We start from the raw sequence: 19127 nt of genomic DNA on the forward strand, positions 1-19127 counted from the left end.
GTTTTTTCCATATGTCAACATATACAGTCTTTTCATTATTTACTAATTATTTATCACAGTGCCACAATGTCTTCAGTAAGGAAGCTACATTTCTTTTTTCCCAGACTAGCCTATTCTTCAGATTAATGATTTAAATGCCCACGCATGCACAAGTGCATTTGAGATCACTACACTGTTTCCAGCCTTGACTCATGTCTCTCCTTTGCAATACACTCTGCTATTTTCAAATTTTGACCTTTTTTCCTCCATTTTTCAAAGGGCTTCTTTCTAAAGAAAAAATCAACAGGCGGAGTTCCTGCAATATCATTATACCACTAGATCTATGCTGATATATTCCATGTGTGGGCATCAGTTCTAGATAATTACTCTGCTTTTCTGATAAAATGGTGGGATTGACAAAAGAAAGCGTAAGTCTGTAAGCAGGGAGGGGCAAAGTTATGAAAGACTCAGCAAGGTATTGCAGTTTTTATTTGATACGGAATAGACGAGAAAACATTTGTTCTCAAAGAGAGAATAAATAGGGATTTTATGTTAAACTTGAGTAAGCCAAAAGAAAGGTTTTCATGCTTGAAGGCTTATAAAGGTTTTTTTCAGTTTTTATGAATTGGTCTAGTAGATCCTACATATTACACTCTACAAACTTTGCCTTCATGTTATTATGACTAATAGCCTACAAGCCGTTACATTATACATAGCCTACAAATTGCTCATGTCTTTGAGTAAATGCATCAAAAATGGAAACTGGGCATAAAGAGTTCCAAATGAGCTAGAAAGAAGAAATCTTATTTCTTGTCAGGCTACAGCACAACACATTAACAGTGGTAAGGCATACCAGAAATAGAAATCATTGCAGCCTTCTACCAGTCCCATGCTGCAGGTAGGAGGGGGAGAGGTAGCTGGAGACAGGAAGGAATCACTGAAGCCTGATCAACTTGATGTCTCTGCATCAGATGCTTGTATCCCTAGCATTCTGTTCTCACCACAAACTGCTTCAAAGCATATAGCACGTATACACTGTGCTTAGAGGTCATGCACAGTTGCTTAATACTGTACTAAACTTGCTTACATTAGGCTCATACAAACCCCTTTCCTTAGCAGGATGACAGAATATCTAATACTTCTTAAATAAGAAGTTACATATAAAGTTATTCAGAGTATAAGTACACATTGCACCATTTCTTTTGTACCTATAAATAAATTTTAAAATTCTAATTAAAAAGCCCATATTTATGTCTTGCAGTCTTTTATATGCTACAGTAATAGCAGCTATTACTTTCTCATCTGAGTACAAAGTGCCTGTTTAACATTTCTGTGTGCTTAATATAGCCCTTCGTTTGGTTCTTCCATAACAAGTAAAAAAGCTTAACAAGAAAGGGTGACTACAAATTTGGTCTTCATGCAGCACGATGCATCCTGAAGCTAGTAGTCAACTTAAAAAAGGTTACTTAATCGGCAACACTAAAATGCCTATAATGTTCAGCAGAAAAACAAAATCCTGTTGGAAATTATACACTAAGTTTTAGTACAGAATTAAAACCTGTAAAACTCCACACAGAACATAAAGACAGATAGAAACTACTACTTTGAGAAGTTTTTAGACAGACACATTATCCGCACTCATTGACAAAATATCAGTATGCATGAATTTGTAATGAAATACGATTCCACATATCTCTTATTTGGCTTGTGCACTGATTGCAATATATGCTCTGACTAAAATGAACACAGAAAGAACAAGATTTACTTTTCTTATACATACCTTCCACAATAACTGTAAAAAAAAACAAAAAATGCTAACAGACTTCACACATCATGTCAAAGTGAAGATAGTCTCCTAAAAAGAAAAAAAGAAAAACAGGCAAAGCTTGAAAAATGGTGTGCATGTGTCTATGATACACTTATCCTTGCAAGATATCTTCTACAATTTCAAGCTGCACAAGTGCCTGATGCAGTTCAAGTCCTAAATGTTGGGGACAAACAGATACAGAACCTTAAAAACTGGGTCACATCAAAAATGCTGGCAGGACAGCACTGAATTGCAAGAGAACAGGATAATTTACTATTTTTGATATTTCAATGAATATGATCCCCTCTTTATTTACTGAAGTTCACATGAGAAACAAGAAACTGATAATGTTAAGGTCTAATTTTTTTAAGCTATGCACAGAAAGGCCCTATTTCTTAAGCCAACATTCCTAACCAAAGAATTTAAACATTAGAATTATTAAGGTAGTGGAAGAGCATATATGCTTTTTGGCTTTAAAATGATCTACAAAGACAAGACAGCTCCATGTTACTTCTTGTGGAAACCCAGTATCTTTTCTTAATTCAATACAGTATTATAACCATAGCAAAACAATCAAACAAACCCGCAACCAAAGCTCATCTAAAACTTTTTTTTTTTTTTTAACCCAGATCCTATACAGACATTTAATAAAATCCACTTTAAATTTGTTATGTAGGGAAAGGAACATTATATATAAGGGACTTCAGGAAAAAAATGTTACACTACACCAGTCAGAAGGCCATCTAATCTGCAACAATCTGAAAATCCAAATGCTGGCAAGTATATGGTACTCCAAGAGAAGGCACAACAAAACTGTAACTGGCAACCAGGAATACTAAAGCTGTAAATTTTACTGCCTGGAAGTGCTGGTTTGGTTTTTTTGTTTGTTTGTTTGTTTGTTGTCTGGTTTGTTTTGTTTTGCTTCATTTTGTTTTATTGTTCATGTGAAACCTTGCTGAACTCTGGCTTAGGGTTATCCTGTACCAACAGGAGTCATACCCTGTATCAACGAGTCACAAATCAATGCGCAGAACAGAGGTAGCAGTTGAGGGCAAAACTAAATGCTTACCCTAAATTTTGCCTTTGATTACCTGTCAAGCATGGTGGAAAGCTTACAATAGGAGGCAAAAGTTACATTCATGCTTTTCACCTACTGCAAATAAGATAAAGAGGTAGACTATAAAGATGGACCACACAAGCCTATGATTCAGCTCCCACTGAATTCAAGATTTACACACTGCTTAGCAACCAGCAGGTTCAAGCCCTTTACCACATAGTTTACCAAATGACCATAGCTGGTTTAAACAAATAAATAAATAAAAATGAAGATGTAGTTTTAAGACAGAGGCATGTGGTTATCTACCTTCTGTACCATAAAGCCTATGCTCACTGCAGATCCTGAATATCTGTGTAGTTCAGTGCCTTCACATCTAAAAAGTAGCTGCTGGTCATATTTTTCTTATGCTACCAACCTAATTAAAGTTTAAGATCAGTATCTCAGATAACTAAAATTTAAACCAGAAGACTTTTATCCATACAAAGCTCTAACAGTTTGTGCATGCCTAGATTATGCACATAAAAGAACTGAATATAAAAATAATAAAAATAAACAGAAACCAATAAAGATGCTTAAAAACTCTTCCTTTCATGCACACTAAACCAAATATCACTAAGAGAAAGAAACTTTTCAGTAGCTTACTTTTGACCCACACTTAATCTATATTTACTTAATCTGTACTTAATCTATACTTAATCTGTAACAAGGTACAGAACTTGTACTTAAATTCAGTTATTATGCAATACATACAGATTATCCTCTTATCAGCATGCAAGATCTGCTGTGGGCTGTAGTCCTAACTGGAGTTGGTCACACAGAACCCAGTTCAATACTTATTACCAAGAATTAACCCACTTCAGGATAAGGATAAAAAAATAGCATCTATAATATCTAACACCTAAAACAAGACATTTCTCTCTAAGAACATGGCTTTACCTTTACAAAACATTTAATTAATCAAGTTCACAGAGTTACAATAAATTTAAGCCACCAGAAGACATATAAGCTGAAATACAAAAGTTTAAAAGTAACTACAATATTCTACTCTATTCAATACAGTAGAAAATTCAGCATGTCTGCCTTCCATTTCCATTATTAGGAAATAAATACGCTTTCTACACGGTACAACTTTAAAATATCAGTTGATATTTGTCATTTGAAGGAATATTCATTTTAAGAACATTTCTTCGTATCTTTTTTTCAGCAAATGGCATGGAGATATTTTTAAATATTCTATTTACCATTTTAACATCGTTAAAGTTGATGCTGTCATCTTGCAGAACCATTTTTCAGCCAGTTACATCAAGACCTTCTGCAAAAAGAAAAAAGCAAAAAGAAATACTTCATTTCCCTTGTCATAACACTGTATTGTTTTTAAAATATTACAGTATCTTAGATCACTTAAGCTGAGTCACCATTTTAACTTACGATACACATACAAAAATTTAAAATGGTCTTGCTGTGTAATCTACTATATATGTTCACTTAGCTGATAACCCTGAAGCCAACAGGCTGTACAACTCTACTGTTCTAAACATCCAGTAAGTGACTTCCTAGGACAGGATGTATAACACCACCATTGATACTTAACATGAAATCTTATTTCTACAGCACTGAATGTTTCTTTGTGCAGATTACCAATTTTTCATATTCAAAGTTCCATCCCAAAAGAGAAAAAAAAAAAATCAAAGTAAATTCACAAAATATGAAATAGCTTTTACTGTATCAACAGTTAGGGAAAAGAACATTGTAAGTAAAAAAACTGCCAAATCATTGCAAAAAAGGAATACTGCTTATAGCTGTTCCATGAAGAACACACCCCACTAAAAGAAAAAAAAAAAAGTAAATAGTAACATAAGTCACAAGAGACCCAGAATAGCAGCTCAGTCACAAATCATGGTGAAATTCAACTTGAAATTCTTCCTCATGTTTACTCAAGATTATTTCATATACAATTTGAAAGACAACATACCAAGATAAGGTTTGCATGCAGAAGAAATGGTTTTAGTTTTTCCAGTTATACCAGCTGCTCCAACAATACAAGTTCCCTGATACATCCCCACCCCTCCCACCCCCACTTAACATATATGGTCATCAAGTGATTTTCATTTTATATTTGATTACTTTTGAGATAAGATAAACAGAGATACTGCTTTGAGTCTAACAAGAATAGAGCTGAAAGTAAACTGGCATTCTAAACCCATCTCCTAAATCTGAAAAGGTACAACATGCAACATAATTTTAACACAACTGACCTTCACCCAACTTTCGAGGGCATCACACAACAACAGCAAAGCAATAATCTTCAGAAAAGATGTAAACCCTATGCAACATGGCATTCACTACAGCCCTCTAATCTTTACTCAAGTAAAGTTTCCTGTAAAATCTGCAGAATATAGTGAAGCAATTGACCCCAAAAGAGAAAATGAAACCACGTTTTTCATGCCAGTACTGAGTACCACAAGTAGAGGTCATCATTCCTAGCTAAACAGAAAGTTATACAAGACTTAAGTTTGCACAAAAGACATGTAAAATTCAGTATCAAAATGAAAGAATTCAGCTTAATGTAACGAGACGTTTTAACATTCTGACAGTGCACAATGCAGCAGTCATACTACCAAACTGTTCCGGCACAGCAGGTCAAGGAACACTTGGAAAAGTTTACGTTCAGCACTTATTCAAAACTGATCAAAGTTACAAGTAAATTTTCTTATAAAAAGAATAGTAATGCAGAATATTAACCTACTGCATACTTGGGAGCCTTTACCACCTACCACACTATCTAACCATATACTTCTCAGATTCGTTCCTACAGCATCTCAGCATGACTACAACCCTGTTGGACATGAGCATCTATGACCACACTGCGTTCAAAACACACTAGTTTCAGGTTAGCAAAGTGAACATTTGCAAGTGGAACTGGCAGTGTTTTCCTTCTTATCCTCTTTCAATAACATTAGAAGAGGAAACTTAATGTCAAGCTGCTGAGGCCTCAAGTGTTACCATGCACAGAACAATTTCCTAGCTGGCTGTAGCTATACAGTCAATATTAGTTAAGACTTACAAGTGACATCCATTTCACACACTACCCATCTAATCTTGTGTAGTGCAAGATCTAAACTTATCATGCTTTGTCACATCATAAACAGTCACAGATCTCTGATAAGAGCAAGCACAGCAGATTTCAAAACTACACTTGCAGCTGAAAGCTGAACCTTCCAGGCATGCTAGAAACAGGCAAAAGCACCACATTCAGATAAGTGCTTTCAGAGTGAACGGGTCTTCTTCGTTCCTTCCTTCCTTCCTTCCTGCCGACAGATACCTTTGGCGAAAAAGCAGCAGGAACAAAGAAGGAAATGAGTAGATCTCCTTAACACACTCAGGAAAAAAGTGTATGCCTGAGGAGAAAGAAATACGGCGCAAGCTCTGGAAATCTGAGGAGGAAAAATGAGTATCCGTCCTGCGCTCGCACGTAACACAAACACAGGAAACCGCAGCGGGGGACGAGACACAGCGGAAGCAAGGGAAGCCCAAAGCTCCTCGCACCTCAGGCGAGGCATGACTGAGACATCTCGTCACCTGCCCGCTGCCGGGGACGCGGGATCTTTCCACACACCTCCTCCTTCCCCGGGCACGGCGGACACCCCCGCCTGACTGAGGCGAGGAAAGTGCTTCTCTAACGCCGCTGACAGACGAGAGCGGTACGGGGCCAAGATCTGGCAGCCGCAGGCGAGAGGGCGGCACACGCCGCCTCCGACCACAGCTGGAAGCCGGGACGGCCGGCGGGAGAAGGGGCACACACCCGGGCGCACGGCCGCGGCCCTCCCCAGCGCGGCCCGGCGCAGGCCGTCCATGAGAGACGTGAGGGGGCAAAGCTCCCCTCCCAAGGCGAGGCAGGGCCCGGTTTCGCCCCCATCAGCCCCGCGGGCCGGGGAGATCGAGGCCTCTTGCCCGCGACACCCCCGGCGACGACTGACAGGGACGGCACTGCTGAAACAGCAGCAGCCGCGGAACCTCGGCCCGCCTCCTGCCGCGCACAGCCGCTTGGGGCTCACCGCAGCCCCGTCCCAGCGACAGCGGAGGTACCTGAGGCCACGAAGGGGCCCAGAGCTGCGTCCTCCAACGGCACCACCCGCTCCGCTTCGCTGTCCTTCCCTCCCCGACTACACTGCCCGCCCTCTAAGATGGTGGCTTGCGCCAGCGGCCGAGAATCCATCTCCGAGGCCACGAGCGAGCTGCGGCCCCGCCCCGCCCGCAGGCCGGCCCCATCGAGCCGCTCGGCCAGCCGCTCGCCACCCCTGCCGGCTGCCGTCCCCCGAGCGGCCGGGAGGGAGTCCCCGCCCTGCGGCCTGGCTCGGGCAGGCGGTGTGAAGGGGCGTCCCTTCCCCATGCCGTCTGTCGGCTCAGACAGCGAGCTGCCAGCTGTCGCTGCGCGGAGGTCTGAGCTGCCGGCTGTCGTACTGCCGTGTAGCTGGTAACGGCCGCCGCCCCGTCTGTACCGGCAGGAGCCAGGGCCGCAAGGAGGCGGAACGGAGCTTTACTTCATGTCTTCCTTGAAAACGCTTACCGGTGCTGGGCTCGCCTCCGGAGGGGTGGCAGGAAAGGGGTCCGCTGGTCGTTGGTGGGGCCCTCCTGACCAGTGAGAACCGGGAGTCATGCTGCTCACAACGGCGGCAAGCCGCCACTGGGCTGCGTAAAAGTGTAGTGAACCCGGCATTTTGGTAAGAGCAGGTGTACGCAAGGGACTTCTTACAATACCAAGTACTGATAAGGCAAGGGGGGGATGGTTTTAAACTGAAATAAGGTAGATTTAGATTAGATATTAAGAAATCGTTCCCTGTGAGGGTTGTGAGGCACTGGAATAGGTTGCCCAGAGAAGTTGTGGGTGTCCCAACCCTGGAAGTGTCCAAGTCCAGGTTGGATGGGGCCCTGAGCAACCTGGTCTGGTGGAAGGTGTTTCTGCCCACAGCAGGGAAGTTTGAACTAGATGAGTTTTAAGGTCCCTTGCAGCCCAAACTGTTCTGTGATTCTATAATTTTGCTTGTTTCCTCAGAAGCAAGGCTGCAGCTGGGTCATTCTGCCTTGACACCTGTGGAGCAGCCCCTGCTGTGCCATCTACATTGATCATGTTTAATGAGAGAATGGATAGAATAGCTCTGAACCAAGAGAGCTTTCTTCAGCTAGATGAGCCATTATCTAGCATTTATACAGCCTTTTTCAAAGCAGTGAGATAAGGTCAAATAAATAAACAGGAACAGAGAAGACGGAGAGCACAAACTGCAGAACTAGAGGTGGAGAAGTGGGATGAAGCTTGAAACTAGTCTTTCAAAAAAAGGGAAGAAAGAAAAACCAAAGTGAGAAATGTCCTAAAATGCAGTGAGATGGTGGAATCTTTGTTTCATAGTTATCATTGTCTTTACTTGGTGATACAAAATCTCACAGGACTGGGAAGTAGTGGCAACTACTTAAATTCTCAGTCTGCTTCACTATCAACACACTTTTAATAGCATAAAAATGACATAGACATATACAATGAATGTTTTAAAAGCTATGTTTGTGAACAGGGAGAACAACTAAGACAACAGGGAAGACACACATTCCCAGCCTCTTCTGTCTCACCTGATCAAAAGTGATCAAAAAGCTCTGGAGAGGGGAAATTCACCTTTGAAAGGTGTTCCTGTCAACTGCTGTCTCACAGTGAGTGGTAGTAGCTGGTGCTAGGGATGGCAAAACATCTGGAGATGTACAGGTTTTGTATCTTTTTTTCCTTTAGTCTTTGACAGTGGAAAGCATATGAAATCTCAACTGTGAATTTAAACCATGTCTCTGAATGTAGCTTCACATCCTCCCTGTATGCTTGCATTTCTTCTTTATTTTTTATGAGGCTGTTCAGGCTGCATCTTAATGTGGCAACACAGCTAAATCTAACTTCTTAATGTTTTGATTCTAAACATTTTGACAGAGGCAGGCAAATAGGAGAAGACTGCAGCTGAGTGCCAAGCTTCTGTTCGCCACAGGATGAGGCACTTAACGCTGTGGTTTCTGAGGCATATGAAGAAAAATGGGTTGACATTGTCAGAAGCCCAGAAGTTTGTACTTTACACTTAGAAATATTGCAGGACTTACGTATTTTTAGTTCTAAAGTAATTTGCTTCCTATTGTAAAAGTTCACGTGATGATCTTGTGTCTTCTTTGAAAGAAACTATTACTACAATGATTTCTCCTCCCCCCTTTTTTTTATCACATGTAATAAAACTCTAGGTATCTTGCAAATATCACATATTGCATATTTATTTTTCTTGCTGTGAATATTTTGGTTACATAAATGCACTTTTATAGGCAAAACAAAATTAAATATCTACTTCTCAGCACTGTAATATTTTCATAAGAGAAAACACCCTCTATTTTACAGACCTGCTAAATTGCACTTTAAAATTTGCATTTAGTTTCTACTCATATACACTCTACTTATGAGAATGTAATGGCCGATTTAGATACAATAGATTAGATCCCAAGAAGGAAATTTAACACTCTGTAGATCTCATAAATAGACTTCAACAAAGGAATTAAATCAACTTATTTAAAAAAAAAAAAATGTTCCTTCAGAAGGATTTGGATCAGATCTTTGATGAACAATATGTCCATCTTAATGAACAAGACAAAGCAGCAGAAGAAACTGTATTAAAATATAAAGTGACAAAGTTGGTTTTGATCAATTTATGTGCTTCTTAGGAGAAGAATGTACTTTCAGTGTGCAGGACTAGACATGGCTTAGGATGCATGAAAGCAGAATTTTACCTTGTTCCGTTCAGTTAGACCAACTGTCTAACTCAGAATCATGTCTCCACAATGACTCGTAATGGATGCCTGGGAAAAGGGTACTGGAAACAAGACACTAAAGAGTAGTTGTTTCCATGGCATATCCTTGTAGTTTTTAGACATAAATGGTTTACAGCATCCTTACCTGGAAGTCCTTAATTCAGCCAATATATTTACTAGCTCTTGATGGACCGATGAACTTGGCTAATTCCTTCTGTGAACCGAGTTATACTATAAAACATTAGCTATATAGGATTTGTTTAGGTAGAGTCTTGTGTCATAGAAGAAAATGCTTTGGTTTCTTTTGGGTTTACGCCACTGGTTAATAATCTTATAATTTGCAATAGTTATTCCACTTCACCTTCTTTGCACCATTTTTAATGTGTCTTACAGTTGTCCTCAACTGCTCTCGCAACCTAGGTCCCACTTTGCATGAAGCCACTCATGGCAGAGAGAACAGTTCTAATTGCTGGATCATCTTCACTGCCTTCCCCTCCTCCTGATCTAATTCTTGACATGCTGAAATAAAAACCACAAATATTTTTGCAGTGTAGTTTTTTTATCAGCCAATACTTTCAATAGCTGTAGAAACTCAACTAGAATCAAGAGCTTTTTCTGCTTCCTGCTGAACATTATTTACAAATATTAGCTAGTACTAGGATTACAGACTAGTAAAACAACTCATTTGGGGAACTTGTCACCCCTTATTTCAGTCTCTTTACTCTGTTGATTTATATTAGTAAAGAAAACACAAATCTTAATTGGCAATGGTATTTCCCAGACTGAAAATTACTAAATTGCTATCAGTTATTTTCAGTAGAGGAATTGTAATCATAATTTCTTTTAAAAAGACAATTTTAAAAAGCATTTGGAAGCCTATCCAAGCAAAACAAAACGTAAATGGAAAGTAAACCTTTCAGAAGTGCTCTGAATTACAGAATTACCATGCCATTGAGAAAAATCATGTGCAAAAGGGGACTGCACGTGGAACCTTCACACATGCTGGACAACTAGAAAGTCATTTGAATATCATAGCTAGCAGAAATAATTTTGTGAGTATGGGTACCTGCTCTGTCTGGAGATGCAGTCCACAAAAACCCAGACCTTAACAGAGAGTCAAATGTGATTTTTACTTGCAGTGAATATTCCCCAAAAAGCAACTTCCTAAAGGTCAAGTTAGGCAGTTTTCCCAGAGCAAGGCTGAAATATTAGAACTGCATGTAATCTGGCCCTGCATGATCAGGAGAACACAGAACAGATTTTTATACTTGTGCTTTTGCACATTCCTGTATGAATAATCACAGTGATTCACTGAGGTTCATTGGAACAGAAGGTACTATTCAAAGTGAATTGCAGTATTGCCCAATATAGTAATAGTTAACTGATCCCTTGCTGGGCATGTATAATATTCCAGATAAGTCAGGTATTCTCATAAGAAGGGCCTAAAGCAAAGGAACAAACATCCAATATTGATTCTTAACAGAATTAGCATGGGAGACATGCTGTATATATATAGGTTCTATAGAGCACACCAGTGGCTTAAATGGGAAGTTATTCTGCAGGGAAATACAGGAGAGAAAGTTTCTGGTTTTCACATCTTGTAACGTTAACAAGTACCCACGGTCTTTTCAATGCAGAGGCTCTTAAACTGCACCAAAAATGCAATGAGATGTTGCACTGACAGAGCTACTGATGCCGGGCTTTGACTGCCTTGTTCTCAGGGAGTGAGGTTTCAAAATTTATTGTCCTTAAAGGTCAAGTTGGTTGGTTTGTTAGATGGCACACCAACTTGAAAAGGCATGTAGTACCCAACATAGGTATTTTAATGCCCCTATTCTTATGAAAGGGACTAACATAATCTGTCTATAAGGTTTTGTGAAATTTACAGGTTCCTGAGCATGGTTTGCTGCAGTTTCTGTTTCTAGTACAAATTTTCAAAGCAGTAGAGTCAGTGAATGATTTGGATACAATGTTTCTATTAGTTTTGGACCTGTTGGAGTCAGTCCCGAGGAAGTCCACCAAGCTGATCAAAGGGCTGGAGCACCTCTCTTAGGCAGACAGGCTGAGAGAGCTGGGCTTGTTCAGCCTGGAGAAGAGAAGGCTCCAGAGGACCTTTGAGCAGCTTCCAGTACCTAAAGGGGCCTACAGGAAAGCTGGAGGGGGGCTTTTAACAAAGGCAGGTAAGGATAGGGCAAGGGGAAATTGCTTTAAACTGGAAAAGGGTAGATTTAGCTATGAGGAAATAATTCTTTACTGTGAGAGTGGTGAGTCACTGGCACAGATTGCCCAGAGAATCTGTGGCTGCCCCATCCCTGGCAGTGTTCAAGGCCAGGTTGGATGGGGCTTGGAGCAACCTGGTCTAGTGGAAGGTGTCCCTGCCTGTGGCCGGGGCTTGGAGCTAGATGATGTTTAAGGTCCCTTCCAACCCAAACCATTCTATGATGCTATGATTCATCAAAGACATCCATATAATTCTTAAAGTGGCTGACACAGCACTGTCGAGTTGCAAATCACCTTTCATACTTTCTTATGATCCATTAAGGTATTTTTTCAGGAGGATTTCCTACAATCTTTCAGCAGGACAAGCAAGAAACTTTACAGAAATAAGGTAATGGTTTCTTTGTGTATATATTACCAAACAGTCTGAATAAACCTCATATGGAGGTACCCAGCATTTAGAAATAGTGCTTTAGAATTGTTTCAATTTTTTTTTATGTGTGCAGCACTGTCACCAGAATTTGATTGATTGATTGACTGACTGGTTGATTTAGGAATGCAGTGTTTCCACTGTTGACTAAGTTGATTATTATTGTTCACTATTTCTAAATAAATCACTGCATGAGCTGTATACTGCTATCCCCCAACTCTGTTGGAGAAACCGTTCTTTACTAGAGAGAACATTCCTTATCCTGCTAGAAAGAAAGCAGCCAAATTACTTATCAAAGAATATTTTTAGTTATATCCCCTTTTGTCTGGAGACAATTAGGGAGTGCTTATTTATGTTTCTGCCAAAAGAAGTGTGGATGCTAGAATACCCAGCTGACTGGAAAGGCTGGTACCATTTTCAAGCAGCAGACTGCTGCATCCAGAGAAGGACATCTGTCTATGCAAGTTTCCAGTTCTCCTCTGCTCCTCGCGTTATCTTGAAACAAGTACAATAAGAGTAACATGTCACAATGACCACAGTTGTGATGTAGTAGACTTTAACATCTATTGTCTTTTAAAAGCTATCTGAGGAGTCAACTGCTTGAATTAACTAAAGAGAATATATTGGTTTCAAAAATCACAACGAGGAAAACGCACAAAAAGGTAAAATACAAGTGTTTCTAAATAATCCTCTTGTGAAAAGCCCTCTCAAAAGCTGGTAAACAGTGGTTAAAGTCTGAACAAGTGTCTCAGAACAGAAATTGATTTTACCTGTCATACATTCAATTGCTTGCAGTTTCAAATGAATAGCTTAAAAATCCATGCTACCATCACATGCTCAATGACTCTTCATGCCACTGCTTTTGTGAAATGACTCACCTGGATGAGCTCGATCCTCTGTTCTAAGCATGGATGATCTGGCACTTTTCTTGTTCTTATAGATGCCACCTTTTTTAAGGCTTGGTTTTACTATGGTGAGCTTCTGTGCTCTACTAAAAGCCTCACTGGTTAAAAATACCTGCAATGGCTGCTAAACTGCAAACTAGTGATATGCCGATTTGATTTAGCACGGGGATGACATCTTTGAATAAAAAATGAACTATCACTACATTAAAAATAGTGGGTTTATAAATATTTGCAAGTTATAATGGCTGTTACTCAAATCAATGATTTATAACATGGTGAACATGAAAGTTGACACCTAAAGGAAAACCGCTAAAGCAGATCAGACACTTAGAGCTGTGATTGATTTAGGTTCTCGGTTCTGTTGAAGAGTATAATAAGTCATATTAAAAGGTAGCAATACACATTTGTTCCAGCCAAGAAAGTAAATAGGTACAACTGAGAACACATAATAATGTTTCTATTACATGAGAAAGCACAGATTTTCTCATCATGACCAAGCTATTATTTGGCTTCCAGGTGTGACTGTGTGGAGCCTGTGCAGTATAGGTGTAGCACAGAGGTTTGTATCCTGCTTTCCTGTTGTAGGAATCCTGCTGTCATAATTCTACTAATTCACTTACAGAAGCATTATAAAGGAACAAGACTTTGTTATAAGAAAGCACAAAGAGCAGCAGAAAGATAAATAATTCCTGCTTGACCAATCTGATAGCCTTCTATGATGACATGGCAGGATGGATCGATGAGGTGAGAGCAGTGGATGTTACCTCAACATCAGCAAGCCTTTTGACACTCTCTCCCATAACATGCTTGTAGGTAAGCTTAGGAAATCATGTCATGGCTTGACTTTGCAAACGAAGATTTGGGATGACGCTACAGGGCTTTGCAAGTGTGGGTAAACCCTTTGGGCCTGTGCAGAGGATTTTTTAGGTGAGGCACAGAGTGTGCAGAACTGGCCCCACCCTTTACACCTGAGGTTTATCTGCCAGGGCCTAGCGAGCTTGGACGGTGACAGCAAAGTCCTCAGGTCGTAGGCTTGATTAGAGTGTCCTCTTAGATGGATGGCCTTACAGGGCTATATGAGCTCTATCTGCCCAGGTTTGAAGTTAGAGTTGTCCTTCTCCTAGGATGGTTGCCTGAAGGCTAGTGAGCCCCTCCTGCCCATGGACACACTTTGTCTGACCCTTCAGTTGAGACCTGTCTGGCATGGGAGACCCTACCGGAGGCATAAGCCACCACCAGCATAGCTCCCAACCTCACAAGGGCACGCAAGCTCTTTCCCCACGACAAGGGGGTGTCCATGAAAGAGGTTTAGGAAATATGGGTTAAATAAATGGACAGTGAGGTGGATCAAGAAGTAGCTGCATGGCAAAGCTCAGAGGGTCATGATCAGTAGAGTAGAATCCAGTTGTAGGCCTGTAGCCAGTGGTGCTCTCCAAGGACCAGTACTGGATCTAGTCTTACTCAACTTGTTTATCAGTGACCTGGATGAACGGCTAGAGCATAATCTCAGCAAGTTTGCTGATGATAAAAAGCTGGGCTTTAAAAAAAAAAACAACCCAGGCTGATATACCTGAAGGCTGTGTTGCCATCCAGTGGGACCCGGATAGGCTGGAGAATTGGGCTGAGAGAAACCCAATGAGGTTCATTAAGGGCACATGTAGGGTACTGCACCTGGGGAGGAAGAACCCAAGTACCAGTACAGGTTGGGGACTCACCTACTAGAGAGCAGTTCAGCTGAGACCTGGGAATATTGGTAGATGATAAGTTGGCTATGAGCCAGCAGCCAGTAGTATCCTTGGGGTGCATCTGGAGGAGTGTGGCCAGCACGTCATGCAAAGTGATCCTCCTCCTCTACTCAGTCATAGTGAGGCCACACCTGGAGTACTGTGTCCAGTGCTGGACTCCTCAGCATGAGACAGACAAGGAGCTACTGGAAAGGGTCCAGCAGAGGGCCACAAAGATGATCAGGGGTCTGGAGCGTGTTTCTTATGAGGAGACAACGTGGAAGCAGGGCCTGTTTAGAGAAGACTGAGAGGGGATCTCATGAATGCATATAAATATCTCAAAGGTGGGTGCTAAGAGGAGGGTGCCAGACTCTCTTCACTGGTGCCCAACAACAGGACAAGGAGCAATGGCCGTAAAATAAAACAAAAGAGGTTCCACCTCAACATGGGGAAGAAGTTCTTTACGTTGAGGGTGACAGAGCACTGGAAGAGCTGCCCAGGGAGGATGTGGAGTCTCTGTCTCTGGAGATATTCAAAACCCGCCTGGGCATGTTTCCTGTGTAACCTGCTCTAGGAGTCCTGCCTTGGCAGGGGGGTTGGACAAGATAATCTCCAGAGGACCCTTCCAACCCTAACAATTCTCTGATTCTGTATATTTTGACTGGTGAAGCAAGCTGTAAATTCTAATGCAGTTATTCTATGGACAGCATGACTTTTGCAGATTTTGCCTCTGCCCAGAACATCAAGTTCCTATGTAAGTCATCACATTTTCAGTCAAATTCTTCCTCTATGTTTTCTAAGTTTATCTTCTGACACACATTTTGCTGTTATTCCTACCAAATATTCTAAGCAATAGTCCTAATATCATAATAGTCCAAGAATATAAACAAGCCCCAGTTTATGAGTTTCTCTCCTTACATACCTTGTTTCAGTGTACAATCATTGTTTTTTATTTCCATTTATTATTAAAAAAACCCAACATGATCACACTGATTATATTTTGAAAGTTAATGGTTTTAGTTGATCTAAGTCAGAAGTCTTGGAGAGTAGCCACATCAAATGAGATCCTGGTAATTTGCCATGACTTCGCCATGTGCAGCTCCACATGCCTCCCATATGGCTGTTGCTATAGCTATGCCAAAATCAACCAGTAACACTATAATTTTGCTTGTGGCCCTTCCAGGAAGAAATCTACATACATCTTGTATTGGGGTAGGTAAAATGTTTTCTTGTTTAGCTCGCTGTAGTATTCCACCAACTATTGGTAGAACTTACTTATGTTAAAATGCTTAGGTGATGTACTTTATAATAAATACAATAAAGTGAATATTGTTTAATGGATAACCTAAACCTAATTTTCCTTGGCTGTTTCTCTAGCTTTTATTGTCAGCTTTACCTGGGCTTAAAGTATGTCCAGTGGGATGTACTTGCCTTTTAAATTCAGCTTATAGCATTCTAAATGGCAACATGCTGATCTGGACAAGTTTAGATTCTCAGTCCTTCTGGGCATTTCCAAAACCCCTTCACCCCTGCAACTTTTACTGTCTTTTGTTTTCTCTTGTTCCTTGCACTTTACTGTGCTTCCCAGACCTTGACCAATATATGGATTCACGGAGCTATTCTGTCTGCATGCTCAAGAGCAGGCCGTTAACTGCATGAAAATGATCCAGAATAAGCAGGATGCTGAAAACCTCCCTATGTAGCTTTGCAAGTGATTTGTAATGCTTTTGTCTAGTTAAAGACTTGTGAAATTTTAATATGTAGTATTGACAGTGCTAGTAAATCATACCTGCATCATGGAAAAATTTGGAACCTCAAGACTTATTTATATAAAAATTGTAGAAAGTTGTCTGGAAGTTCCCTCCATCTAAACCAAACTGTTAGACTGCTCCTGAGTTTACTGTTTGACTAATAGAAATACTTTCCTTTTGAACTTTTATCTTCTAATTCCTTATGCATTTGTATTCATATGCATTCTCTCCTTTTATATTTATGTTGTAACCTGCTGGGAGGCAGACAGTAACAGAAGGAGGATGCTCTGCAATGGTAATTACTTCTGCTATCATGGATATTCAGGAAAAGATCACCTGCAATCCAATTGTGCTTATAAAAGCTGGACTGTGATGCATCACAGAATGAGGATATTGCTGGATTATGCGTGCTGTATAGCACGGAACCAGATAAAGGCCATTCAGGATTTTATTCACTACTATTCCATTGGGAAGATTGAGAATATACTAAACCACTGACTCTACACCTTTCTTACTGGACTGGTGCCTGGGTCCACAGCCACCTGAAGAACTGCATCTGGCAAGACTAATAGAGTGAAATGAGATATCATGGCCAGGGAATTCAGTCTTTCAACTCCTTTCCCTGCAAAACTGTGACTGACTTGGCACCTTAATATTGAGAGAAATCCTATGCTTCTTGGTCCTCAAATGTAAATTCCACTGTAATTAATAAAAACAAAATGAACCAGCCCTGCTCTCTTTCAATCTCATTTGTAATGCAGACTCAGGAAGAACACAAACTTACAGCACAAGATCACAATGGAGTTGCTCAACAGATTTGTTTCACTTTCCATATAAACTGCAGTTTGTTTGTTTTGTTTCTTTTTTTCCTCTCAGTGTCCTACCATTTTACAGAAAACATTTGTACTCACAAGGAGAAAACAGAAATAAATACAGCTATGGGATATTTTCTGTAGAGTGCACTACAGTAAGTGCTTGTGTGTGTGATTTAATGTTTTACAGTGAAATGATGGTTCTGTTAGAAACTCATCAGCTTACTTTTATAGCCAGTCTTCTATCTGTCTTTTGACTTTTCTATTAAAGTTTTTCTACACTAATCAGGAGCATTATTTGGAGATAATATGTAATAAAGTCAGCTATGATACACTGATGATTACACTGTTCAAAAATCCCTACAGCTGGGCATACTAACTTGGTGAATCTGATCCCCTCTCTGATGCCTCTATGAACCAGGACAAGACCTGCCAGCTCCACACTTTATGCATGCCACAGTTTTTGGGCCCTTGTCTCATGCTTCTGTGGGGGGTTACTTGAACTCCTGCAACTGGAGCACTAAGCTGCTTTCTCATTCCAGGATTCCATTAGCCAGATACAGCAGTTGAACCTGCCGCATATATAACCCTGAACATCAGGTAATAAAACCAAGAGGAAAGTGAAAAGTCCACGTTACTTTATATAATAACTCTATTTAATTTAGGTAAGTAAGTACCTATGCACACACAGATGCATGTGCATTAAAAACAGGGTTATTTTTACTTTCTCTGAAAAGATTTCAGAGATACTGATCTTTCATTTTCTAGCACAGCATAGTTCACAGGCTACACAATATCCTGCAGAAATCCCTTTCATTATCTGTAACTGCCTCATAATGTTCTATTCATAATTTGCCTTGACATTAAAGCAAAAATGTTAATATTCTCAGTATCTCCTTTCCTTGCTTATGTTCCTCAGGAAGATCTGGCAGCCCACAGAAGCCAGATGGTGGCTTGAGCTTCACAACTGAATTGTCTAGCTGCTCCCAGAAGAAGGGATGATTTTGCTCCCTCCTAACTCAACCTGAAAGGCATGTACCTAGCTTTTCTTTTTCTTTTTTTTTTTTTTTTTTTCAGTGGCACTGATTCTTGTCTGCTTTACAGTGAACTCAGGGAATGAGCTTATTTGAGATAGCTTAAACTGAGGAGGACTAATGCTTTAAGGAAGAAGCAAGAGCACCTTAAGGGCTAAGAGACACGGGGCCAGCTGCAGTAACACAACCAGCAAGGCTGCGGACTCACCAGCCTGAGCACATCCCATAGTACATGGCCAAGCAAGGTAGGCAGACCAAAAGATAGTGGCCAGATTCAACCAAGAGCCCAGATTGTCAGACAAGTTCATGGCTGTGAAACAGGTCCAAGGTGAAGCCAAGATGTCAGACTGCAGACCAGGACTAGGGCCAGTGATAGCAACCAGGGAGGCTCAAAGGGACAAGACAAGCCTAATATAAAACCAAAAAGCAAAACTAGGGCAATACACACCTACAGCATATTTCAGACAAAACCTGTGGGACCATGGCTGAGCTAAAATGGGCCTCCTGTGCTCTTGGGCAGGAAGTGTGGGGTGGAGGTCCCAGGTGAGGCTGATGAGAGCCATTAAGGCCCATCAGTGCATGCTGAGCCCTG

General features: G+C 40.7%; 1 protein-coding gene and 1 long non-coding RNA gene across 3 annotated transcripts in view; one reads left to right on the top strand and one right to left on the bottom strand.

Moving 5' to 3' along the window:
- The window catches only part of SLC35F5 (solute carrier family 35 member F5), a 32913-nt gene extending 25856 nt beyond the window's left edge, over positions 1-7057 (bottom strand). Inside the window, exons 1-3 of one of the 2 annotated variants that reach the window (XR_010610841.1) lie at positions 6930-7057; positions 4085-4155; positions 1760-1834 (exon numbers count right to left, since the gene is read on the bottom strand). The gene's annotated coding sequence lies outside the window, so the exon portion shown is untranslated. The remainder of the gene's footprint in view (positions 1-1759; positions 1835-4084; positions 4156-6929) is intronic. The other variant, XM_065671338.1, reaches the window with a different exon arrangement.
- Positions 7058-7180: 123 nt separating this feature from the next.
- On the top strand, positions 7181-17418 carry LOC136010321 (uncharacterized). Its single transcript, XR_010610842.1, has 3 exons — positions 7181-7564; positions 12205-12270; positions 13837-17418. It is a non-coding gene; the product is annotated as an uncharacterized LOC136010321 (long non-coding RNA).
- Positions 17419-19127: the final 1709 nt, after the last annotated feature.

This window comes from Lathamus discolor, chromosome 3, assembly GCF_037157495.1.
Source record: "Lathamus discolor isolate bLatDis1 chromosome 3, bLatDis1.hap1, whole genome shotgun sequence".
Classification (NCBI taxonomy): domain Eukaryota; kingdom Metazoa; phylum Chordata; class Aves; order Psittaciformes; family Psittacidae; genus Lathamus; species Lathamus discolor.